The sequence below is a fragment of the Myotis brandtii genome, unplaced genomic scaffold (assembly GCF_000412655.1).
Source record: "Myotis brandtii unplaced genomic scaffold, ASM41265v1 scaffold154, whole genome shotgun sequence".
Classification (NCBI taxonomy): Eukaryota; Metazoa; Chordata; class Mammalia; order Chiroptera; family Vespertilionidae; genus Myotis; species Myotis brandtii.
In genome coordinates, this window is record NW_005355584.1 from 10,636,729 (window position 1) to 10,654,394 (window position 17,666).

General features: G+C 43.4%; 1 protein-coding gene across 1 annotated transcript in view; it reads right to left on the bottom strand.

Moving 5' to 3' along the window:
- COLEC12 (collectin sub-family member 12) overlaps nt 1-17,666 on the bottom strand; it is a 183,256-nt gene that overhangs the window by 71,860 nt on the left and 93,730 nt on the right. The window lies entirely within an intron of this gene.

The window sequence follows — 17,666 nt, forward strand, 5'->3', positions numbered from 1 at the left end:
CCTTGTTGCCTTTTCTCTTGCTTTTCTTTATCCTCTCTTCCCCTCTTTCTCATCACACCCACTCCCCAATCCATGCTTCAACACAAGAGGCACAGAAAATTCTGCCTCTATTTCTAAGCCTCATAACGAAACGTCTACCAGTAAAATATTGTGATTTCCTTCTCCCCACTTAAGAAATGTTTGAAGGTTTCCATGCCATAGTGCAATCCCTCAGTGATATTTTCCCATGTAATATTTGAGAATTGGTCAAGCTCTCACCATACATTGATCAGTTCAGACACAACCTATACAACTGTGCATTTTCATAGCCCTTAAAAATAATATGCTCTAGGAAAATTCAGAATCTGTGTTACAGCATTTACAGTTAAATAAATATTGTTTTGATGAGTGTAACCATTGTATATAAACCATGTGTAGTTTTAAAAAGCTTCACTAACCTGTTGGGTTTATCAGTGTTTTTCCTTACATGTGCCAAAGTCAATGTCATATAAAGCAGGATCCTGCTGACTTTACTTTTTACACCATTAAGAAGTATTCAGTTCAGCTCTTTCCAATATTGGGGATCAGCGAAATCAAAGGAAAATGTCATCCATGGGGAACACAAAGGTCTGTTTTAGCCAATAGTTTCAGTATCTTCCTCACAAAAAGTTGACAGATCTGCGGCTAGGCAGACAGATGTGAGTTCCCCCTTGTCTCATTTCTACCTTCTAGTCAAGGGGCTAATGAACTGTAAAGCAGTCTCAACTGAAGGGATAAGAACAAAAGGAATTTGGTAATAAGCTATCTGCATAATTGGACCTTGAAAAAAATCAAACTTAAATGATAATTTTTAAGGCTGTTAGTAGCCTTTGGCTTCCACAATGGCAAGACATAGTAAACTATATATTATACTATTTTATTCTAGTCATATACCGCCTCATTTTAAACCAGTGGTTCTCAACCTTGGCTGCACATTAGAATCACCTGGGAATCTCTTTAAAATCCTGATTTCTGGGCCTCATCCTACAGAAATTCTGTTTCTTTGTTATGGGGTGGGGCCACAACATTAGTAACAAAGAAGCAGAATTTCCGGAGGATGAGGCCCAGAAATCAGGATTTTAAAAAGATTCCCAGGTGATTCTAATGTACAGCCGAGGTTGAGAACCACTGGCCTAATTGGATCATCAGCAATGGCTTAATTAGCATGGTGCCATCATTACTGTGTATGCTCAGGTGGCTTCCAAGTAGGAGTGGACATCCACCCAGGTCTTTATGAAGAGATTTATTCCATTTTGTGTGTGTGTGTGTGTTTGGGGGTCTCCCCAAATGTCAACCTCACATCCAATGAAATTAGTAAACCCCAGTTTTAATACATTGAGGCCATTTCATTAGCTGGCTGTGGCCATGCATGTCTGAGAGCTAGTATGTCACAGACATGGATTAACCAGAGATCATGTTGGGGAAACAACTGAAGGTATTCCTGGCAATGATGGGTTACCAATGGATTAATGTGACATTAAAGCCAGCTTCTGCCACACAATCTGATTCCCAGGGACACTTGAAGAGGAGTAGATACATCAGCAATTGCAATAACTGATTGTTCTTATAAAATTCTCACCTACCATCACTCCCTTTCTTTCAGGCCTGGGAGAGAGCATACACCTTCCCTCCCCAAACCAGGGTCAACTTTGTTTACATTTTCAACATAGGAGGTTTATCTTTGGAGTCCTCCTGCCTCCATTGCTCTTTTTCCTCCTGAACACCCTTTCCCTGCCTCAGCTGTGCTCACAAGCCTGCCAGCTGACAGAAGCTCCTTACTTTGGTGCCCCTCTTTCCAATTCTCCTTGGTCCCAAATACCTCTTCCTCTTACAGCAGACAATCCATCTCCTGGAGCGTGTAAGCCAGATGTCAGAAGGAAAGCAACCGGACTGCACCATTCACAACCTAGTGTGAAGATGGAACAACTCACCACAACTCTCCCAAGGGTATTAACAACAGAGAAGATGAGCTTATTGATAACTGAATTTATTGATAGACTTTAACAGCCAATGTAACGTTGGAAAGAAAGTTATTTTAGGGGCATTAGGAAAGAATGTTTGAAAGGCAAAGTATATACATAGCTCTCTGTCACACACACAGCCATGCTATAGATTAGTAGGCAGCAATTTAAAAAAAATGAGATATTGCTATATATATATATATATATGTGTGTGTGTGTGTGTGTGTGTGGGTGGCTTCTTACTTGGAAGCCACCTGAGCATACACAGTAATGATGGCACCATGCTAATTAAGCCATTGCTGATGATCCACACATACTAAAGTGGAAGCTCTCCAAGAAACTGTAACAGCAAGTCCCTTTTGGGCTTCTTAAAGTCAACCACCAGGTCGCAAATAAGGTCAACCCTGGTCTCCCTCCACAAATTCAGAATACTCATCCCTCGCCCCTCCCCCTGCTCCCTGAGAGAATCAAGCTCACTGGATGCTACCCACAGACTGAAGCCTGAAGAACAGCACTGGAAACTTGGCTCAGCACTTCTGAGAAATTGCTAACCCCTGAGTCTGACCAATGGATGTGGAAATATCATTTGTGGTCAAAATCACACTCACAGATCCGGCCACAAACGCAAATTCATTTTCTGCCATAGTATCCACAAACCTCATCTACAGCTTCCTAAGGAGTAGCCTTTGTTCTAAGTGAAAGGCCAATGATAAGATCCTGATGGAATTTTTTAAATCCTCACCCAAGGATATGTTTTTATTGATTTTCAGAGAGAGAGGAAAGGATAGATAGGGAGGGAGAAGGAGAGAAGGAAAAGGAGAAAGGGGGAGAGGAAAAGGGTAAGAAGAGGAGGGGGATGGGGAAAAGGAAGGAGAAGGGGGAAGGAGAGAGAGAGAGACATCCATTGGCTGCCTCCCATACACCCCCTGACCAGGGATTGAGCTCGCAACCTAGGTATGTGCCCTGACTGGGAATCAAACCCACAACCTTTTGGTGTACAGGACGACGCTCTAACCAACCGAATCATCTGGCCAGGGATAGAATATTTTCTTTAACGTTAATAGCAAAAATAAAAACAAAACGTTGAGCAAACACACTTTCACACTCATAATGAACAGGCTGCATCTCAACTTTAAGTCATTCCCAGGATCCTTAAGTGCTTTGTCTAAGCACTACGCTGCTCCCAATCACACCTGCATTTCCAAGAACGGGCCACAGGTGCTCCCAAAATCTGGGAAGAAAAGCCAGTCCTGCTGCCCAATTGTTGGTTTGTTATGGAAGCAGAGATGGCTTATGACTCACTGCCTCTGAGCTGTTTTTGAAAAAGAGACAAGTGAGAAACTTGATTAGAATCTTTCAAAGCAGAAACTACTCTCTGGGGCTCAGATTTTTTAAAGGTGTTCCATTCAGTATTTCAAGGCACTAAGAATCATTCAGCAAATGACTCTTTTCTGTGTTCAAAGATTAAAAAGATAACAGGCAATGACTCCTTTGGTGCACAGGAGTTAAGAAGGCTCTGTTTTCCTAATGCCCTTGTCACAGCTTAGCAGCAGACCACAGAAGACCCTGAGACGCTCCTTCCTGCTCTACTGGTGGGACACACATCGTCCCCACAGCCAAAGTAACTGCAGCTGGCTGTGGGCAGCTGTGTGTTGATAGGGAACTGGTTCACTCTTTTTTCTAACCTGAATTTCTAGTTTTATTGCAAAGCCATTTCTGAACAATGGGGTTTCCAAACCAGTCTCAGGTTTGGCTGTCAGAGGGTCTTGTTCCCACTGACTTCACATAAACTCTAACCCTTGGGGAGGTTGGCGAGAAGAAGGCTTTTGGTATGTAGTGACTTTCATCTCAGAGACCCAGTCTCTGTAAACTCCCAATGTTTTGAACTGGAAGAGACTTTGGATATGATCTATTCTCTTATTTTAGGAGTGCATGCAGGTGCCAACTGGAAAGGGGGGAGTGTTAATGTGTGTGCCCAGAGAAGAGAACAGGAAAGAACATTCTGGGACATTTTACTCTGATGGACTTGGGGATAGACTACTTTGGGGAACCTTTGCCAAGTAATTGCATCAAAAGTATCTCAGTTTTTCAATGGATGCACAACATGTATTGCGTTACCAGGTCTTCCTACGATACTGAGGTCTGGAATCTCCTCCCTGGCTATAAATTGGGGATTTTGGTGCTATGTTGAGATCATCTCCTTTGAGCGCCTGTGGCTCTGGTTATCAGTACTCTTGCTGATCTGGAGGAGAGTCCTGTCTTTGGGAACACTAGTTTACAATGTAGTGCATTGTGCCAGCGGTGGCATCAACGTCAGAATTTTACCTTCTGTCTTTGCATTTCCAGCGGGAACCAAGAGAAAACAGTCTATACCCACAAATTCTTCAATGCACACAAAAGTAACTAGATATGAATTAGCACGTTAGATGTTCATGAAAAAGTAGACGGAAGTGGCAATAGTTTATTTTTACTTAAGTAGGGTACTCAGGAAAGCAATGATTACAACATGCAGAGTTCAAGTTTATCCTTATATTTACAGTGAGTAAGTACCTTTGGGAAGATTTGGTCATTGAGTATCAACAGGTGAGATTTTTGAAGTTTCTACAATGTTTGTGAAACTAATCTTGCCTGTCCACACACTCATATGTGGCAACACACTTTGTTTGTTTGGTAAACAGAGGGTTGAAAGAACAAATCCTTGGATTGTTTCTGGCTAGTGTATACTTGAGTCATCTATGGGGTCCAGGAACCAGAGAGTACTCGCCTTCCCACAGATGCACCACTGTCGTATTTCTGCCTAAGGAGCTAATTTTTCCCCTAAATTAACTGTAGGGAGCATTGCATACCTGCAGTGTTTGGAATTCTTTTTCCAACAGGCACTACTGCAGCCTGGTGGCTGCTGAGCCTGGTTATCATGACCTACAATTCACTATTCCTTTGGGTAAGTCAGGCGAGCCTGAAAAGGTAGAAAAATAACTGTACTTAAATCGAAAGACCTAGGTTATGATCCTTGCTCTTCCACCCCATGTCCATGCCAACTTGCTTAAGCCTTAGTTTTCTCATCTGTATGAGGGAATAATTATACCAGTTCTGCTCAAGGTTTTATGCAATTCAAATGAGATATTAGATGGGAATGCATTTTACAAATCATACAATGTTGTATACATATGTGAGGTTTGTTATTTATGTTTAGGAAAATTTATACACTCTTTTCGCTTGGGTGCTTTATGGTGAATACCACAAGCCTTCTGAGACAAAACACCCAACCAAACAAATGCACATATACCAGCCTTTGGACCTAGGTGTCTGCTTCACACAGTAGCTTCTGCTGCTAAGGAAAAGGGCCAAATCTCAAAAGATGCTCAGCCCTCACAGCTTTCCTTGTATGATGGGTGGGCTCTTTATACACCCACCTTCAACTAAAGCTCAAAGTAAGAAAAGTGCAGTCAAGTCAGGAAACTCTCCTTCGCAACCCAGCTCTAATTCCAGGTCGGTTTGAGCTGAGCCACGGGGTTGCACTATAAGTCCAGGATGACCAATTACTTTCCTCCCACGAGAAAACATGTTTGGAAAAGTTATTTTTTCTTTGTTACATAACTCAAAGTTCAAACTCCTTTGTTCCTGAGGTCTCTGCCAATGAGCAGAAAGTTCAAGTTCACTGCCTGCTGTCTAATACTTTTTAAGAGTCCCGTTGTAAGAAATAATATATATGGATGACTGCCTAAAAGATATGAAAAACGTCTACTCCTCTAGATACCCTAAATTGTATCTGCACATCAAGCCAAACAATCAAAAGAGCAGCAGGCTTAGGCTGAATTGCTCTGGCCCCGTGTAGAGTTGCTTTTACTGAATTACACCTTGGCAGTATGCCATTGGCTAGCACTGAAGATATTACAAGAAACAGTTCTATAAAAATTGCAAGTGTGGGGATATTGTTGATATCTCCACCATATCCCCACAGTGAGCCTTTGATGAGAATCAGCAGAGAAATTTCCCTTGGCTCTTAGTTCCAGCAAAAGCCTCTTTCTCCCAAGCCACTTATTATTTCTTTCACATGGGCACAACGAGGTTCACATTTCCCTTTTTGCTTTGGCATCTGGTAAGCTCAGAGTCCATTTTTCATCCCTCTTCTAAGAACTAACTGTACATAGACTGTATAGGAACAAAAAACTGGTCATGGTCTCATATTAGTTTCCATCCCTTATATTTCCTGCACTTTAACTCTTTCTTTATGTATTGTGTGTCGTTGTAAACTCCCCGGAATCTTTGGAGAACAAATGTGTATTTAACTCATCAGCTCAGCATAAGTTGCCGGATCCCAATCTGCCCTTTCAGCCTTGTCTTTTGACAGTTTCTGTCATGAATCTGTGAGCCAGTCACACTGACCCTCATCATGCCGTGACCCTGCCACTGGCTTTCATGATGTTCTGTATTAGCCTACGGAGATCCCTCTGCCTGGAGCACCCTTTGCCTGTTTCTTAGCCAAGTGAAATCCTTGCAGAACTAATAGTTCCCGTCTCTGTTCTTATGTAACTGTTCATCATATCACCAGTGTAGCACTTACATTCTAATAGACTCTGGACACATTTGTGTCCTTTGCCAGGTCAGAAACTCCTTGAAGGCACTGCCATTTGCATTTATCTTTGTATCTGCAGTGCCTAACAACAGTTCTAGGGATGTCTACAATAGATGCTCAACAAATGGCTGTAAAATTAATGAGTAAATGAATACATCTGTTCCAGCACTACACTCGGGACCTTTGGGATGCTTGTTACCAAGGTTGATAACAAAATGCATTTCAGTATTTGCATGGGCTGCCTGGCAGTGGTTGCTGGAGGCATACGTGCAGGTGCGGTGTCTTCCAGCATTTGGGCCATAGCAGTGCTTCCTCAGAGTAGACCCCACCCCTCAGCCTTCCTTCTGAAGACAGGAAGACTGAGATGTTCTCCCCACCCCCAATATTTGCCTCTGGCATTTGGTATGTGGCCAATTCCAGCTGTTTGCCATCGATGAGGCTAATACCAGAAAACCAATCAAATGAAGTCAGAAACATAGCAAGGTGCACCTCAGTTTTGTGACTCCACGGGACTGAGAAGAGGGACCCAGAAAGTGGAGGGTGGGAGGCATCTGGGGGCATGGGGAGTGTGAACATGCATGTGAGCGCTGAGGAAAGTGAACACCAGAAACCAACTGTCCAATCAATTTCCCGAAACTGGGGTGAAAATGATGCTCCCGCGTTCTCTCTTGTTCTTTCACTGGCAGGCAGTGTGTTTCTCATTTGTCTAAGAATCCAAAATACCCATTAGATGATGAAATAGAACGTGAAAGTAGTATCGCAGTGTCTACAGCGGAATGTCACACCAAAACATATTAAAAGGGCATTGTAGAGCAATGTTCAATATGGTAAGCAGTTACTTTCTACCCTGAAGGTTTCCTATTTTTTCCTCTTGCTTTGGTGTTCCTTTGAAGCCTTATAGTAAAACTAATGGGACTACGTATTAATGTTTCAACAGGAAGACCATTGAATCCAACACCTTCATTTTACAAATGCACAAGCGGAGGCCCTGTCTGATATGCTGACTTGCCCAAGGCTACACAATAAGCTGGCAGCAGAACCAATATACTTGACTCCCAGCCCACTGTTCTTCCCAGGAGACCAAGCCAGCTGCCTCTCATAGTCATCACCACAAACTAAGTACAAACAACCAGAAGCTCCTGGGAGGATAAGCTAGTCCACTTGTTTCCACACGGATGCCAACTCAATAAAACAACAACAAAAACACCTTGTAATGAAGGGCTAACACACTCAGCTAACAGTCAGTGATTAATGGGTCCAGGGACTAAGGTTGCAAAGAGATGTTATATCTTCAAGCTTGGCATCTGGGATTGCTTCGGCAAACACTCTCAGAGAGCCTGGCATCTGTTTACCCAATTGCTGGAAGAAGATGAGGTGAATGAAAGCCAAGCATGGAAGAACGCAGCAGAAATCTAGGACTCAGACCTCCTGCTCTGCTGACGAACACGTTATGTATGTTACTTGGCAAGTGGGACATGGCGTGCATCCACAAAGATACTCAGGATTTCTGCAGTTGCGTTGGGAGAACAAGGGGCCCTACAAACAGTTCACAATTCAGTTGTGTCACAAGGAAGACAAGAGTGTTGGTGCCTTTAGTTTCAATTCTGGCACAACGCCCCATTTTTAGGGGCCCAAGTATGTCCATAATCCCCAAGCATGTACAGCACAAGGGAAAGGCTCCTGAACAAGTACCAACTCAACCGCGGAAAGAGCACTAGACATATTTCGGTTTCTGATTGCCTTTTTTAAACAATAAAAACACGGATAATAATCCTTCCCAGAAAAATGTGAGGTTAAAAGTTTAATCTGAGTTCACAGCACACACATTCCAAGGGGGCACTGTACTTGGGGAAATTACTCACCTAGAGTTTATATAAGTTCCGAGGCGATTAGAGTCAGCCGACAAATTGGAGCCAGGACACGTTTACATTTAAGGCTTAAAAATGTAGATTCCTCTTACAGAAAAAAAGAAGGCGGGGGGTGGGGGGGATCACCCACCACCCAATGTTTCTTGTTAAGGGACCAGACTCCATTAAGTGTCAGGCTATCGTCTTGAAGAGTGTGGATGATGCCAGTACACGGTCCCCTGTCTACCCTTCTTGCAAAGCACGTCACATCTGCTTGCTATCAGCATTTATCTCGCAGCGTGCGTCTGACTCATTTGGAAAACTCAAAGCACATGTTTATTTCTGCTGAGGAGCCAGCCATTACCGTGCAATTTACAGGCCCTCTGCAGCCCAGAGCACACTGCGATGGAGAGCGCGGCCAAATGCCAAGGAGCTGGTCGGGGCTCTCGGAGCTGCTTGGTTTGATGACTTTGCTCCCACTTTTGGGAAGGGAAATGACACCCCCTTCCGCCTCCAGTGAGCTCTCTTGTCACTTCCCAGCCTGAGTCACAACCAATGCTTCTCCTTCTTCAGCTAGGGCGCGTGAGAACCCAAAAGCCAGTGTGTTTGGGAGGGAGTGACAGCAGGTAATGAGTGAAAGACACACGGCTTGTTAATTTCTGGAACCAAACAGCACTTGTACAACAACTCAAGAAGTCCTGCTCACAAAATAAAATCGACGTGCTCTTTCTTCTTTAAATCCCTGCCGTCTCTGGGATGGATCTTGGTGATTGCAACACATTTTCCACATTGGGCTTCTCTCCATCACCTAATCTGATTTCAAGCGGTTTCTCTCACAACACTGAAAGTGAATGCACATGAACCTACCTTACCTGGACCTACGCAAAGCCACACTCCCAGGTGAAAGTGAAAATTCATCAGACTTGGCATTTTGTCTGTTGAATCTTTATTTCTTCTTCTTTTTCTTTCTTTCTGCTTTTGGCTCTATTCTGCCAAAATTCACAGCAGGTGATGGCCATGTAGGTGCTTTGCACGAGTCAGTGAAAGGTGCACAGCCAGTAGGACCGGCTCTTCTGGGAGCCTTTCTACAGAGCAGAACCTGCACCACTGGCAAGAGCTCACAGGCCCTCCTTCCCAGAAACCCTGAAAAGCGACGGAAACTCTACGTTTGTTAACCCTAACGGGAAAAGGCTACACCAGGATGATGAAATGCAAGAGGCTAAAGGTTCAAATCAAAACCTGCCATGCACCTCTGCCTGTGTTCTCCGAAGGCTGAACCACCCAGAGGGCTGGACGGAGAGACGGGAGTGAGTTTTCTACACCCAGTGGGCCTCTGGCAGACGACCGTGTAATACTCGGACTGCTCTAGAACCAGCTCCGAGGTGAAACTTTTCCTTTGGTGAGATTGTGTCCACTTTCCTGGGGTATTCCCTAAGTTCTGCATCTCTCTGAAAAGACAGGGAGACTCCCCATTCTCCTCCCAGCTTGTACAGTTTGTCCTCTAGGTTCTTTACTTCACACCATTGACCTCCATCACTCCTCAGACTTTGTTTGCAGGCAGGCCTGTCTTCGGAACATGCCACCTTTGAACCCCCGACCTTTGAACATGCCACCAACCTTTGACCATCCTTAGTAGATACCATTTCCTTAGAGCAGTGAGGTCCAGGCATTTGAACATATATCTTCCAATTTCCTTATTTATTCTTCGTTAACATATATATTATCTACACAGGATACTATCATTGCTAAGTAGTTCAAGACACAAAATATAGAGTGAGATTTATCATAACAATTTTACATGTAAGTTTTCATCCATTCTCCCCAGTGACATTTCAGTAATTTTGAGGGTATTTTTTTAATTTTGAGTTTTTTTGGCCAACTGCTTAGCACATCAAATTAGATTGTCACTGTTTCTACCTTGTAATACTGTAACATTGTAATGTGGTCGGCAAACGTTTTGCATAGAAGTAGCAGAAGTGCTGCCTCTTCCATTTTTGTCTGTTTGGTTTTCTTGGGGACTGCATTGTTAGAGCACTACCTTTAATCCAAGGTTTCTTTAGAGCAGCGGTCGCCAAACTTTCGGACCTCACGGACCACCAGTGGTTGGCGACCGCCGCGAGGAGTCTTTTAAAGCCACATGTCCATTTTGTGAAGGTTAAAACTAGGTAACACAACTGGCAAAGTCACTTAACCAGTATAAGAAACCAGGCACAGAATATTCCCTGACTTTGATCTTGAGAACGTGGAGACAAAAGACTGAAGACCGACCCATTCGTTCATTTAGGGTTAACACCATGTCACCCTGTCAGGAAAAAAATACGGAGGGTTTCAGGGCTGCCAGAAAAATGATAGTTTCACAGCTGATTCCACATCTATATCATTTCTCCTTTAAAGCACTTTCTAACAAGAAAAGAGAAGTTACAGACACTAAATATGCCCAAATACCTTAAATGCCTCCAAAGGCCATATACCTAATTTTTTTAGGATTAAAAAACAAAACAAAACAGCAGAGACTCTTTCCTCCCCAGGCACTTCAGAGACGCGTGGGGACGCTGGGAAAGGGACGTGCAGCCCCTGCCATTAGCCCACGCTGCCGCTCATCCAGCAATATCTACAATCTTAACACTTCAGTAAATTGATTTTGTCACCCCATTCTGGGTTTGAGATATTTAGAGCTGCTACATACATTTTCAATCTCAAGGGTCACAATTTCTAGTTTTAGAGGAATGTTGCTACTTTATCCAAGACAAGCAACTACCATCAAGATGAAAGGAGCTAGCAGCAAATTCCCCTTTCCACCCACCTCTATGGTGAGAACACGTCAGCAGATTTCTCAGGTGTTGCCAGCGAAGACTTTTCTCTGATGCTTGGAAACAACCAGCCCTTCTGACCCAGGTCTCATCTCTGTGCGTGAGCCTCTCTCTGAGGCAGAAGCAGCTCTGATATTGGGAAGGGGTTGGGGAAATGGTGGGCAGCTGACTAGCTGGGCCAGTTACAGGAAAATCTCACCATGGGAAAAGAAGATTCAAACTGTGGAAGAGTTAGATGAGCTGGTTCACCATAAATTAACTCTAAGTTAGCTTATACACAGAACTATTTGACTCAGTGGCATCCATAATGAAGTTTAAAGGCAATAATTATATTAAAAATATATAAAGAAAACTAACGTTGGAGCCAGCTGAAAGTATGGATTGAAACATATGAAGTCTCCAGTTTTCCTGGGGAGGAATCTGAGCCAAAAGGTTTGACTTCAAGTCCCACATGCTGCCTCCTTTTGTGCTATTTGGAGGCATTTATATACTGATTCTAAGTGCCCATGGACTTTAATACAAGAAGGAAAGAAGGAATTAAAAGCTGGTCTATATGTGGTATTCAGACCTAAGTACTAACCTAAACATACCCAAATTCCTCTGATCTTGTTACTAATTTAAGACAAAAGAATAGGTCCAAAAAAATGCCAAGCGTTTCAGCATGTCAGGGCCACTAGGCTACTTTACCAGCAATGCAAGGCGCTGCTTATGGAAAGCAAAGCAATGCCCTGGTCTGCCTGGTTAGTGTGGCTCAGTGGTTGAGCATCAACGTATGGACCAGGAGGTCATGGTTCAATTCCCGGTCAGGGCACATGCCCGGGTTGTGGGTTCAATCCCCAGTAAGGGGCATGTAGGAGGCAGCCAATCAATTATTCTCTCTCATCACTGATGTTTCTATCTCTCTCCCCATCTCCCTTTCTCTCTGAAATCAATAAAAATATGTATCTTTACAAAGTGCCCTGGCCAGGTAGCTCAACTGGTTAGTGCGCTGTCGTGATATGCCAAGTTTGCAGTTTTGATCCCCCAGTCAGAATCAACCAATAGACCTTGCTAGTGTGGCTCAGTGGAAAAACAAATGGGACTATATCAAACTGAAAAGCTTCTGCCCTGCAAAGGAAACAAGCATAAAAATGAAAAGGGAACCCTCTGTATTTGCCAATGATATATCTGATAAGGGGTTAATTTCCAAAATATATAAAGTACTCATACAACTCAACAAAAGGAAGACAAATAATCCAATTTAAAAATGGGCAGACAACCTGAATAAACACTTTTCCAAGGAGGACATACAAATGGCCAAGTGACATGAAATAATGCTCAACATCATTAATCATCAGAGAGATGCAAATTAAAACCACGTCACACCTGCCAGAATGGTTATCATCAATAAATCAATTAACAACGAGTGCTGGTGTGAAGAAAAAGGAATCCTTGTCCACTGTTGGTGAGAATGTAGACTGGTATAACCACTATGGAAAACAGTGTGGAGTTTCCTCAAAACATTTAAAAAACATTAAAAATATCTGACCCAGTGATCCCACTTCTAGGAATATATCCTAAGAAGCTTGAAACAACAATCAGAAAGAATATATGCACTCCTATGTTCAAAGCAGAGCTATTTACAATAGCTAAGATCTGGAAATAGCCCAAGTACCCATCAGTAGACAAGTGGATAAAAAAGCCGTGGTACATTTATACCATGGAATGCTATGCGGCAATAAAAAAGAAGGATCTCATACCCTTGGAGACAGCATGAAGGGACCTGAAAATTATTATGCTAAGTGAAACAAGCCAGTCAGAGAAAGACAAGTATCACATGATCTCACTTAAATGTGGAATCTAATGAACAAAATAAACTGATGAACAAAACAGACCTAGACACATTGAAGCATGTAACAGATTGATGTATTTCAGAGGGAAGAGAGGGGCGGGAAGAGATTAACCAAAGAATTTATATGCATATATGCATAACCCATGGACACAGACAATAGTGTGGTGAGGGCCTGGGGAGGACGTGGGAGTGGGGTGGAGAAGGTCAATGAGGGGTAGGGGAAGGGGACATCTGTAATACTTTCAACAATAAATACAAATTATAAAAAAATTAAAAACAACCAACCAAAAGCCCAAACCTGAATTTCCATCCCAGATTATGCACCATGGATTCTGAGGTTGAAAACATTTTCTATCCTGCTTGTCTCAGGCCAAGCAGCTACTTGATGGACCTAACTTCAGATGATTGGGGGGGTGAGGGGGGACCACCAGCATTAGAGACCTGGTGTGTAGGGCAGGGAAGTGGCCAGGGGAGTGGCTCACTCGAAAGGGCACTTCTCCTCACTCCCTGGTGGGCATTCTGCCCCCTGCGTGGGCTGCTTCTGCTAGCTGGAGTCCTGTCTTATCAAACCAGCCCAGTGGCAGGCCATGCTCTGCCATCCCATGTCATGGCATCCACTAATTTACACATCCATTTAGCAAAAATTTATTGAGCTCCTCCTAAGGGTCAGGCCCTGGGGATACACAGGAGTTGGACACACACGGTCTCTGCTTTCATTTGGAGCTCTCTGCGTCTCTCTGGCAGGTTGTTTGCTTGAGTTTTAATTCTGGTTAGAATGCAGGTGCTGTAGGGCAGAGCTGTACTTCATTCTCTTAGAGCTTTTAACTTCAGGCGGATGCTGAGTGCTTGGAAGGATTTGGTCCCCACTCCAGACCAGGGTAGAGGTGTGTGAGCATCATGGTGGAGCACTGGGGAAATTAATTTCCATCTGTTTCACAGTTTGCTTGGGACTAGCTCAGCCTATAACAAACCCCATCCTTGGCTCAATCCTTAGTCAGCCCTTGTTAAAGGGTGCCAGAGTCTATAGACATGCCCAGGACACAGCTTCAGCAAGGACTTCCAGCTTCCTCTTAGTATAAACAGCTCGCCCTTTCCATCTCCCTCTGTGTCTCGGTAGTGCTAGTGAGAATGAAACTGCAGACAGTGGCCAGTGGGAATCTAGAAGATGGGAAAGGTCCAGGGAAAATCTGGGACATCTCTGGGTACTGGATAGTGAAGCGCCGGTGCCCTCTAAAAGCGAAGCAACTTTTAGTCTCCATCATGCCAATTGTGCGTTCAACAGTTTACAGTGTAAACAGATCCGTTTTGTCTGCCATAAGTTCACGCACTTGGAATGACCAGTAATGTATACTTAAACGTGTAATAAAACTTAAGGGGAAAGGGGGTCCCGGGAGTTCAGGGGAAGTGAGCTATTACTCCTCCGGTATGGAAAGGCCCTTGTGTTTCATGTATGATTTGACCATGCTTCAGGAAAGCAATTTTTGCTTGAAATGGCACATTTCCTTTCTTTTTTATTAGGCTTCCTGGAGGGTTACTTCACCCCAGGTACTTTCTTACACTGAGTAGTATTTCAGCTGTATCGTGCAAACCCAGAGATCTTGCAGAGGTCTCCGTAATACTTGGTATGTCACTAATTGTCAACAACTGGCAGGCTATGGTTCTGGAATCCTGGGATGCATACTTGAATCTGTGATGGATGTTTATAACCGCCGGAATGTGTCTTCAATCATCGCAGAAACGCCTGCGCACAGGGCTGTCGGTTGTGCAATGTAAGACATGACTGACGTGTTTCTAACGATGGGCACTTGTGCCAATATTTATTATTGTTCTGGTAACATTTACTATTTTGGAGAGTTTGTTGTTCTGTTTTAAGAAATAACAATTTGAGGGGTTTTTGTTGTTGTTGCTGTTTTTTAAGAAGTAGCCCAAATCCTCTTTCCTTTAGTTTTGGAGCAAGGCAGCATCTGGGAACATATGGTTTGAGCTTCCTGGAAAAGAAACTTTCCTTCCTTATTTTGTTTAGATGCATTCTTTACCCCTAGTGAAACCAAGACTAGATTAGTAAGTGGAATTTTATTTCCTTGGGACTTATCTACATGGGAACATCAATCTCGTTAGAGCCACGGAAGGGCTAATGGAATGTAACACATGAACGCCTTCTGATCATGACCTAGCAATTCTCACCTAGGAACTGCACATACCTTTTTCAGTGCTATCTGCATTCAGGCTTGCTTCAACCTGCTAGTATTTAGGTGTCCAAAATTAGTTATTCATGAGCAAAACCAAATATTTTTATTTGCATACCAGTGCCTCAGATCTGTAACTGTCCATATTGGCCGGTCTTTTAAATAATTCCTCTGTAACATCTCCAGCAACTCTTGTTACTCAAAGCAAAGCAGTTACCTTGGCTTCCTTACAGGGATTTAACCCTAATTCCAAGGGAAACAGACCAGGTTTTCAAAAAGCCAAACAGTCCTTGGCTCCTTAGTTGCTCATGAAAGTACAATTATCATCAACAAAAAATATACTTTCTGGTTGTTACCAAGGACTTGTCCTCAGTGTTCTGTGATTGTCTTGGGCTCAAAGCCTCTGGGTGTATAGGCAGGGCCAGTGCCAGCACTGGCCTGAGATCCACAATGCATCCTCTTGGCATCTCAGTGTTCCTGTTTATGAAGTTGGGCAGTTTTATCCCTTAGAGATACTCTCCCAAGTACAGCAGGTCTTCTAATAAGGTCCCTTTGTTCAATGTCATTTTCGTTATTATGTTGATGACAAAAAAAAAGATTCCTGGCCAAGGCCACTGTCTGTGTGGAGTCTGCATGTTGAACCCACGTCTGCGTGGGTTTTCTCCAAGTACTCTGGTTTCCTCCTACACCCCAAAGACGTGCACGTGAGGTTAACTGGTGTGTCTCTATTGTCCCAGTCTGAGTGAGTGTGGGTGTGTGTGAGTGGCCCTGTGATAGAAGGGTGTCCTGTCCAGGGCGGGTTCCTCCTTGTGCCCTGAGATGCCAGGATAAGGTCCTACCACCTGTGACCCTGAACTGGAATAAGCAGGTTGAAAATTCATTATCTTGTTTTTATTAATCTTTCTTAAATGTATGTATGACTCACATTTGTTTCAATGTTTAATATTATAAGTGTTTGGGGTCTTTATTTAGAATTTTGGTGATGCTTCTGCGACCAGAAATATGCTATAGTTACTGAACTCTTGTTTCTGTCAATTAGCCTAAAGTAAAATTGGTTTCCTTCTACATCATTTTGCTTAGTCACAGTTTCTAAGAACCTATTGACAATGTTAACTGAGGACTTACTGTACCTCAAGGGAATGTGCTCAAACATTTGGTTTAATAGAATTCTTAGGGACGTGGCAGGGGCCACAATGTGTTACATGAGACTTCATAGCAGGCTTCAAGCCCTATTTCTTCAGGGCCCAGGGAAGGACAGGAAGGCTGAAAACAAGCTGTGCTACAGGATAACCTGGAACTCTGAGGGTCTGAGAGGGCCTGAGGGGAAGCTTGTAGAGGAGCTAACAGGCTCTGACAAAGACCTCCATTCTAAGACATTAGAAAGAGCTGTGCACCAGAAGGTGCAATTAAAACACTGAGTCAAACTGTGGCATTACCACAGTTGATGGTTTCCTCACCTGTGCATTGAGTGTTTGGGTATATTCAACAGCCTTTAGAACAGTGGTTCTCAACCTTGGCTGCACATTAGAATCACCTGGGAATCTTTGTAAAATCCTGATTTCTGGGCCTCATCCTACAGAAATTCTGTTTCTTTGTTACGGGGTGGGGCCACAACATTAGTAACAAAGGAACAGAATTTCCGGAGGATGAGGCCCAGAAATCAGGATTTAAAAAAGATTCCCAGGTGATTCTAATGTGCAGCCAAGGTTGAGAACCACTGCTTTAGAACCAACTTCCAGTTCTCATTTGTGTGATTCTATAATTTATTCTACTCAGAATTATATCCTAGCAGACGATGATAGAGCAAAACTGCAATATAACAGTATAAAAGAGGGGACTTATGACAGTTCACCATAGCAGATGGCACAAAGGCTAACCAGAAGTGAGGTGAGGAGGTCATTTCCCTGGTCTCCTCTACTGCAGTTAGGAAATCTGGCAGAGATCTAAAAGATCCAGAAGTCTTGCCCTGGGAAATATTCAACCTTCACGTGATAAAGGGTTTTAGCAGCAGCTGAGTTAGGGCTATCTCTAAGGCTGGTATAAGGATCCTACCTACCACCCAACCTGGGCGGCAATGGAAGCTTGTTCCTTGTTTGCAGGTGTATGTTTGGGAGCCTCTCTGTGGGTCAGGCATGTGCGCAGAAGCAGGAAGCACATACACTGGGCACAAATTGATTACGCAGCCATGGCCTGGGTTAACGGTTTGGGAGATGGTCTAAAGTGTTTCACAGGACTTGTCCGAAGGTGTCCATGCTCCTGACACTGAGCCATCTATATTCACTTCTCCTTCAAGGATTAAATTTCTCTGACCTTCAAAAGAGGTTTTTGTCTTCCCATGTTAGCTCTCAGAAGAATGTTAGTCCTACTGAGAGGACTTTTAAATATTTGGTTCTTAAGGACTAGACTTTAAGAGACAAGGACGAAGAGCTCTGTGACC